The sequence below is a fragment of the Rattus norvegicus genome, chromosome 19 (assembly GCF_021556685.1).
Source record: "Rattus norvegicus strain SHRSP/BbbUtx chromosome 19, alternate assembly SHRSP_T2T, whole genome shotgun sequence".
NCBI classification, from domain to species: Eukaryota; Metazoa; Chordata; class Mammalia; order Rodentia; family Muridae; genus Rattus; species Rattus norvegicus.
The window spans coordinates 22,901,411-22,910,911 of record NC_141552.1 but is presented as its reverse complement, the minus strand read 5'-3'; positions in this window follow the sequence as shown (position 1 = coordinate 22,910,911).

Genomic DNA, 9,501 nt, shown 5'->3' with positions numbered 1-9,501 from the left:
ATTCCTAATGCAATAACTTTTTCCTTTCTTAGGGTCCTAATGCTGGCTCTAATTCATTTTCTAATAATTACTTTAAAGTTTCTTTGCAAGTCAAGCATTAATCTGGAATCTATTGTGCAGTTATTACATTGTTTCCAAAACAAGAACACATAGCATGCACCTGGGCCATCGGGGCTGTGCTGTGCTGTGCTCCTATGTCTCAATTTCCAATTGTTTAAGAATCATAACATCAAGCAACATCTAGTTTCACAGAATTCACCAGAGCAGAAGGAGAAGGAAGTAGGAAAGTCAGATATAATAGAATAATTGTGCACACCGAGGCCATCTGAAAGGCAGCCACGCAGAAATGAAATCTATACAGCCGTTGTCCAGGGCTAAGGGTAGGAGAAATGGGAACAACCAGTCTTTACAAAGAGCTGCTGTGGGCTGCTGAGATGTCTCCATCCTGGCCTGCTGCTGGGAGTCCCTGTCATCTATGTTGTCCCCAGCAATTATTGACCCTATGCACCACATATTGAGTAATATACAGAAAAATTGCCGCAGAAAATTGACAACATTCACAATGGAATACAGAAGTCATCCTAATGGAGAACCATGTGCTTCAGCTTTTCTTGCAATACAGCATCGATATTTACCCCAGAGATACTGACCTTCAAAGTCTTGTTGGGAAATAGGTTTTGATAGATGCTCTTGTCCTTGACCAGAAGTATGCTGTGTTTTTATTGTTGCAGATTAGACTTAGTTTTATCATTTATGTCAGTGGGTCTTCTTTTCTACTATATGTCTGTGGCCTGTCCTGGGTGAATTTCCCTCATAGTCCAAAAGAAGGAATCTCATTCCCCGTTGTATATTATTGTTAGGGACCACGTGGTTCCTCTGAGAGAACAGCCGATGCTCTAACCTGTGAGTCATCACCACAGCTCCTGCAGGTGGCTTTTGTTATTCCACATGAGGTGCTGTGTTAGGTGGACAGGATCACCTCCAATTAAATAGAGAGATCTCAGGAGATGTGTGTTCACAGGGAACTTAATGAGCTGTGCGTGCTCAACGTGTTAGGTTGTCAGGCATCCCTACAGGGCTCTGGTGTCCCCTCTGCTCAGTGTGGGTCAGGATCATCCTCCAGCATCGTACTTATTTTTATAAGTCTTTCTGGTTTTCTTCTAAGGCTTTCATCTTATCAATACACTTTCCCAATGAGACTTCATAACTAGCCATTATGGTTAACAAGAATAAAGAGGGTCATTAAGTGGCTGCTAGCTGTGTTTGTGGGAAAGCTCCTGACAGAGAGTGCAAGCCTGCCAGGTGGTGGCGCTCATGGCAGGAGGGACTAGCAGAACAGCTGTGGCCTGGGTGCCCATGGGCTAGGGGCTGGAGCCAGGCTGCCTGGTGCCCCTCTGTGGCCATTTGACCTGGGTCCCAGTGTGAGCCCAGGGTGCTCTTAGTCCAGTTGTGCTTGCTCTACTTGTCCAGTGGCCTTGTGGCAAGGCTGAGCACAGCCTTCAACCTGGACACCGTGAGGAAAATGATATCCGGAAATCAGGAGATCCCTGGACTCTCTTTGGCTTCTTGCTAGCCAAGCACTGGCAGTTGAGGCTGGAGGACAAGCAGCTGTGAGTTCCCCAACTTTTCCCATCCCACCTTGGTTACTTGCTCCACCAGAGAGAACAAGGGCACTCTCTACCACAGCACTTCTTCATGCCCATAGCCTATCAGCCTGCTGGCAGGGGCTTGAATTTGTTCTGCCTGACTCTGCCTGACCCTGACCCTGACCCTGACCTGTCCCCAGCCCTGGCCCCGGCCCCTGACCCTGACCCTGACATCTCCTACTTCTTCAGCCCAAGACATTTGAGATCTGGAGTAGCCATTCCCTGCACCTGCCCTGCCATTGGAGTCTAAAGGCAGTGAGGACAGGCCCAGCTGACACTTGTGTCTCCCCATCCCCAGATGTGTTTTGCACAGTTCTACACTCACTGCTTAGTTTGAGGGACCCCAGCAGGTGGCAGGCTTTGCTGACCCTCAGGTGTGCACCTGGGGCAGTGGGGGGACTTATGATTGAGGGAGGACATTCAGAGAGATGCAAGCCTTTCTCAAACTCTCTGATCATCCATCCAATACCCTCCCTGGTTCTTGCCCAGTAGAAGTTGGGAAGCCACTTTTCGCTGTCCTGTGTGACTTTCCCTGCATAGTGAGCCCTCCTGCAGGAGATGCTTTCACATCCTTCTTTAAAAGCACCTGTTCCTCAGATCTAGATCAGCTGTGAAAACAGGCTTCTCCATGTCAGTGTGCTAGCTCCTCCTCCCAGCTCAGAGCTGCAACACCAGAGGATCCTCTGGCCCCAGTGCTGTGTGAGTCCCATGGAGAAGTCAGAGCAAAGTGCCCCTTCTGAGAAGTGACTTAGAACAGAAGGTTCAGAAGTGACAGTCAACCCCCAAGTGCTTCTTCCAGGAGAAAGCAACCAGCTGTCCCTTTGAAACAGTGTAGGCTCCCACATGACCCAGTTCTGTGATTGGGGAAGATTTTCTGGAGCTTAATTGTCCAGAGTGGGGCTACATCCTTGATCCATGCTCATTTCCACAACAAAAGGTCTTCCTCCACAACCCAGGCCTTGAGGTGAACCCAGGTCTTTCCAGGACCAACAGACCTGAGAGAACAGAGGGCAGTCCAGGGGAGAGAAGAGACCAGAATGATTTTAAACTGGAGAAAACTCCCATACTAGCCATTTAACAACTTTTGTCCAGACCGTGGACTGCAGAATCTTAAGATAACACTTTTCTGATAACAGCTGATAAGTGAAGCTGAAGTCTAACCTGGGTGGGATCATCCCAGGCAGGGAGGGGATCTGACTCTGTAGGTCTGGCGAGCTTCTGTGTTCTCGTGAAAATAATTGTTGGTCAGATGTAAATCTGAAGTGAGAGTTGGTTTTTGTCAACTCAAACGGATGACATTTCAAGTCTCACACACTATGTGAGACACATATTTACACTCCAGGATTTGAACTTACTACTGTAGAAGTGACTGTGCCAACAGAGGGAAAGCATTCTTGCCCTTAGCATTCTGTCTGTATCAGACACTACAGGGACTGGCTGCCTGGACAGACACGTCCAAGGAGATAGACATTGTAATGGAGGAAAACTGAGGTAAGAAATATCCTGGGGAGAGTGATTTGTGGTGGTGCCTTTAGCCAGGAATATCTGTTGTCATTAAGGCAAGCAGCCTTGAGCCTGCTAAAACTTGTCACTACCACAGGGCATCTCTGCTCTTATAACTGCTCCAGGTCCTTCTGAGACGAAGGCCTCTCTTTAAAAAAGAAAAAGAAAAAGTTTATTGAGTAATGTTGCTCAACCTGTGTGTTGTGACCCCTTCTAGGAGAGTGTATGTCAGATACATTGCATATCAGATACTTAGCATGCTATGACATAAAAAAGTGGCAATATTAGTTATGAAGTAGCAGTGAAATAATTTTGCGATGTGGGTCACCACAGCATGAAGATCTGTATTAAAGGGTTACATCATTAGGAGGGATTTGAACCACTGCCATAGAAGCTGACACATGGGAGCAGACTCCTCAGATGAGTAGAGACCCACAGCAAGGGATACTGTGTCTCAGCCTAGAACCCAGAGGCAGAATCTATCCCAGGAGTCTGTGGGTCACCTTGTCTTAAATTCTCCCAGGGTCAAGAATAGCATTGATCTTCTCAGCAGAGTCAGCTTGCACAGCCACATCAGGCCCATGGCTTCCCTTTACAGAGAAGGATGTGGGTCTTAGTGACAGCCAGTGAGACTGAGGGGACCCTGATACTCATTTGCTTTGAGCTGTGGTTTCTTCACCTGTAAAATCGAGGTGTTTCTGCTGAATTGGGTTGTTGTGGAGATTAACAGAACATACAACCTGCTCAGTGTCTGCCTGGCATGGACCCTGCTGGTTAAATGGAAGCTGTCGATGGTGATGCATTTAAAAGAAGAATCTCTAGCCCCATAGTGTTAGATCCCGGGTTGTGGGGAGCAGGTGTGGCGGCAATCCCAAGATGGCGCCCGGGACTGCTGCCAAGTCTTATGACTAGCACCTGACTTCCTCATACATCCAAAAGTAAGCCACGCCCATCGTGAGAGCTGCGCAGGTGCACCATGACACAAGATCAGGCCATTTGGCCTGGACCTATGAACTGAGACTATGTAGACTGCACTGATGGGGCGTGGTTACTGGTTTTTTAGTAGGGAGTGTCCTTGGGGGTAGGAGATTGCTGCTTGCATGCAGAAAGAAATAAATGCTGAATAAACTGCTTTGAGAAGAACTTCGTGGTGTCTCTCCTATCTGCAGGATGGAGACAGAGACGACACCGGTGTCATACAGGTATTGTAAGCATTTTGTGACTCTACGACCACCACAGATTAAAACTGAAGGCTCTTGTTTTAAATTAAAAAAAAAAGAATCAAGTATAAATTACTAATATGAAAAAATCATAGTCAGAATTGAGGTAATTCCTGTGAAGACATTTAGTTTTTCATTATTTTCTCCTTGAGGACTTCTCAAGTGTCTTTCCAAAATGTGATGGCCACACAAATGGTTCCCAGCGGGTGTGATCTCTCTGTCCATGGGCCTTCCCAAAAGCTGCAGAGCCAATGTGTGTTTTACAACACAAAATTCCAGACATTAAGTTTACCAATGAAGTCTCAGGAATCAGATGCTGAAGTCAAGTAAAGCTCCCAACTATCCTTCCTAATTCACTGACCTCTCAGAAGAAGAGCATTCTTGTTCCCTCTGCACACTTTCTTAAAAATCCTTCAATTCAAAGACTTTCCATTGCATTAGTCATCTTCATTTCCTTTCAAGATATGCCTTGATCTCTTCTGGACCTAAGTGCACGTTTTACCTTTGCAGTGAAGGTGTGTAGTAGGTGAGTCATATGGTAATAAAGTCCATGTTTGCAGTAAACAAACAAATTTTTTTTTTTTTATTAACTTGAGTATTTCTTATATACATTTCGAGTGTTATTCCCTTTCCCGGTTTCCGGGCAAACATCCCCCTCCCCCCTCCCCTTCCTTATGGGTGTTCCCCTCCCAACCCTCCCCCCATTGCCGCCCTCCCCCCATAGACTAGTTCACTGTGGGTTCAGTCTTAGCAGGACCCAGGGCTTCCCCTTCCACTGGTGCTCTTACTAGGATATTCATTGCTACCTATGGGGTCAGAGTCCAGGGTCAGTCCATGTATAGTCTTTAGGTAGTGGCTTAGTCCCTGGAAGCTCTGGTTGCTTGGCATTGTTGTACTTTTCGGGTCTCGAGCCCCTTCAAGCTCCTCCAGTTCTTTCTCTGATTCCTTCAATAGGGGACCTATTCTCAGTTCAGTGGTTTGCTGCTGGCATTCGCCTCTATATTTGCTGTATTCTGGCTGTGTCTCTCAGGAGCGATCTACATCCGGCTCCTGTCGGTCTGCACTTCTTTGCTTCATCCATCTTGTCTAATTGGGTGGCTGTATATGTATGGGCCACATGTGGGGCAGGCTCTGAATGGGTGTTCCTTCAGTCTCTGTTTTAATCTTTGCCTCTCCCTTCCCTGCCAAGGGTATTCTTTTTCCTCATTTAAAGAAGGAGTGAAGCATTCACATTTTGATCATCCGTCTTGAGTTTCGTTTGTTCTAGGGATCTAGGGTAATTCAAGCATTTGGGCTAATAGCCACTTATCAATGAGTGCATACCATGTATGTCTTTCTGTGATTGGGTTAGCTCACTCAGGATGATATTTTCCAGTTCCAACCATTTGCCTACGAATTTCATAAACTCGTTGTTTTTGATAGCTGAGTAATATTCCATTGTGTAGATGTACCACATTTTCTGTATCCATTCCTCTGTTGAAGGGCATCTGGGTTCTTTCCAGCTTCTGGCTATTATAAATAAGGCTGCGATGAACATAGTGGAGCACGTGTCTCTTTTATATGTTGAGGCATCTTTTGGGTATATGCCCAAGAGAGGTATAGCTGGATCATCAGGCAGTTCAATGTCCAATTTTCTGAGGAACCTCCAGACTGATTTCCAGAATGGTTTTACCAGTCTGCAATCCCACCAACAATGGAGGAGTGTTCCTCTTTCTCCACATCCTCGCCAGCATCTGCTGTCACCTGAGTTTTTGATCTTAGCCAATCGCACTGGTGTGAGGTGAAATCTCAGGGTTGTTTTGATTTGCATTTCCCTTATGACTAAAGATGTTGAACATTTCTTTAGGTGTTTCTCAGCCATTCGGCATTCCTCAGCTGTGAATTGTTTGTTTAGCTCTGAACCCCATTTTTTAATAGGGTTATTTGTCTCCCTGCGGTCTAACTTCTTGAGTTCTTTGTATATTTTGGAAATAAGGCCTCTATCTGTTGTAGGATTGGTAAAGATCTTTTCCCAATCTGTTGGTTGCCGTTTTGTCCTAACCACAGTGTCCTTTGCCTTACAGAAGCTTTGCAGTTTTATGAGATCCCATTTGTCGATTCTTGATCTTAGAGCATAAGCCATTGGTGTTTTGTTCAGGAAATTTTTTCCAGTGCCCATGTGTTCCAGATGCTTCCCTAGTTTTTCTTCTATTAGTTTGAGTGTGTCTGGTTTGATGTGGAGGTCCTTGATCCACTTGGACTTAAGCTTTGTACAGGGTGATAAGGATGGATTGATCTGCATTCTTCTACATGTTGCCCTCCAGTTGAACCAGCACCATTTGCTGAAAATACTATCTTTTTTCCATTGGATGGTTTTGGCTCCTTTGTCAAAAATCAAGTGACCATAGGTGTGTGCGTTCATTTCTGGGTCTTCAATTCTATTCCATTGGTCTATCTGTCTGTCTCTGTACCAATACCATGCAGTTTTTATCACTATTGCTCTGTAATACTGCTTGAGTTCAGGGATAGTGATTCCCCCTGAAGTCCTTTTATTGTTGAGGATAGCTTTAGCTATCCTGGGTTTTTTGTTATTCCAGATGAATTTGCAAATTGTTCTGTCTAACTCTTTGAAGAATTGGATTGGTATTTTGATGGGGATTGCATTGAATCTGTAGATTGCTTTTGGTAAAATGGCCATTTTTACCATATTAATCCTGCCAATCCATGAGCATGGGAGATCTTTCCATCTTCTGAGGTCTTCTTCAATTTCTTTCCTCAGTGTCTTGAAGTTCTTATTGTACAGATCTTTTACTTGCTTGGTTAAAGTCACACCGAGGTACTTTATATTATTTGGGTCTATTATGAAGGGTGTCGTTTCCCTAATTTCTTTCTCGGCTTGTTTCTCTTTTGTATAGAGGAAGGCAACTGATTTATTTGAGTTAATTTTATACCCAGCCACTTTGCTGAAGTTGTTTATCAGCTTTAGTAGTTCTCTGGTGGAACTTTTGGGATCACTTAAATATACTATCATGTCATCTGCAAATAGTGATATTTTGACCTCTTCTTTTCCGATCTGTATCCCTTTGATCTCCTTTTGTTGTCTGATTGCTCTGGCTAGAACTTCAAGAACTATATTGAATAAGTAGGGAGAGAGTGGGCAGCCTTGTCTAGTCCCTGATTTTAGTGGGATTGCTTCAAGTTTCTCTCCATTTAGTTTAATGTTAGCAACTGGTTTGCTGTATATGGCTTTTACTATGTTTAGGTATGGGCCTTGAATTCCTATTCTTTCCAGGACTTTTATCATGAAGGGGTGTTGAATTTTGTCAAATGCTTTCTCAGCATCTAATGAAATGATCATGTGGTTCTGTTCTTTCAGTTTGTTTATATAATGGATCACGTTGATGGTTTTCCGTATATTAAACCATCCCTGCATGCCTGGGATGAAGCCTACTTGATCATGGTGGATGATTGTTTTGATGTGCTCTTGAATTCGGTTTGCCAGAATTTTATTGAGTATTTTTGCGTCGATATTCATAAGGGAAATTGGTCTGAAGTTCTCTTTCTTTGTTGTGTCTTTGTGTGGTTTAGGTATAAGAGTAATTGTGGCTTCATAGAAGGAATTCGGTAGGGCTCCATCTGTTTCAATTTTGTGGAATAGTTTGGATAATATTGGTATGAGGTCTTCTATGAAGGTTTGATAGAATTCTGCACTAAACCCGTCTGGACCTGGGCTCTTTTTGGTTGGGAGACCTTTAATGACTGCTTCTATTTCCTTAGGAGTTATGGGGTTGTTTAACTGGTTTATCTGTTCCTGATTTAACTTCGATACCTGGTATCTGTCTAGGAAATTGTCCATTTCCTGAAGATTTTCAAATTTTGTTGAATATAGGTTTTTATAGTAAGATCTGATGATTTTTTGAATTTCCTCCGAATCTGTAGTTATGTCTCCCTTTTCATTTCTGATTTTGTTAATTTGGACACACTCTCTGTGTCCTCTCGTTAGTCTGGCTAAGGGTTTATCTATCTTGTTGATTTTCTCAAAGAACCAACTTTTGGTTCTGTTGATTCTTTCTATGGTCCTTTTTGTTTCTACTTGGTTGATTTCAGCTCTGAGTTTGATTATTTCCTGCCTTCTACTCCTCCTGGGTGTATTTGCTTCTTTTTGTTCTAGAGCTTTTAGGTGTGCTGTCAAGCTGCTGACATATGCTCTTTCCTGTTTCTTTCTGCAGGCACTCAGCGCTATGAGTTTTCCTCTTAGCACAGCTTTCATTGTGTCCCATAAGTTTGAGTATGTTGTATCTTCATTTTCATTAAATTCTAAAAAGTTTTTAATTTCTTTCTTTATTTCTTCCTTGACCAGGTTATCATTGAGTAGAGCATTGTTCAATTTCCACGTATATGTGGGCATTCTTCCCTTATTGTTATTGAAGACCAGTTTTAGGCCGTGGTGGTCCGATAGCACGCATGGGATTATTTCTATCTTTCTGTACCTGTTGAGGCCCATTTTTTGAACAACTATATGGTCAATTTTGGAGAAAGTACCATGAGGAGCTGAGAAGAAGGTATATCCTTTTGCTTTAGGATAGAATGTTCTATAAATATCCGTTAAGTCCATTTGGCTCATGACTTCTCTTAGTCTGTCTACATCACTGTTTAATTTCTGTTTCCATGATCTGTCCATTGATGAGAGTGGGGTGTTGAAATCTCCCACTATTATTGTGTGAGGTGCAATGTGTGTTTTGAGCTTTAGTAAGGTTTCTTTTACATATGTAGGTGCCCTTGTATTTGGGGCATAGATATTTAGGATTGAGAGTTCATCTTGGTTGATTTTTCCTTTGATGAATATGAAGTGTCCTTCCTTATCTTTTTTGATGACTTTTAGTTGGAAATTGATTTTATTTGATATTAGAATGGCTACTCCAGCTTGCTTCTTCTGACCATTTGCTTGGAAAGTTGTTTTCCAGCCTTTCACTCTGAGGTAGTGTCTGTCTTTGTCTCTGAGGTGTGTTTCCTGTAGGCAGCAGAATGCAGGGTCCTCGTTGCGTATCCAGTTTGTTAATCTATGTCTTTTTATTGGGGAGTTGAGGCCATTGATATTGAGAGATATTAAGGAATAGTGATTATTGCTTCCCGTTATATTCATATTTGATGTG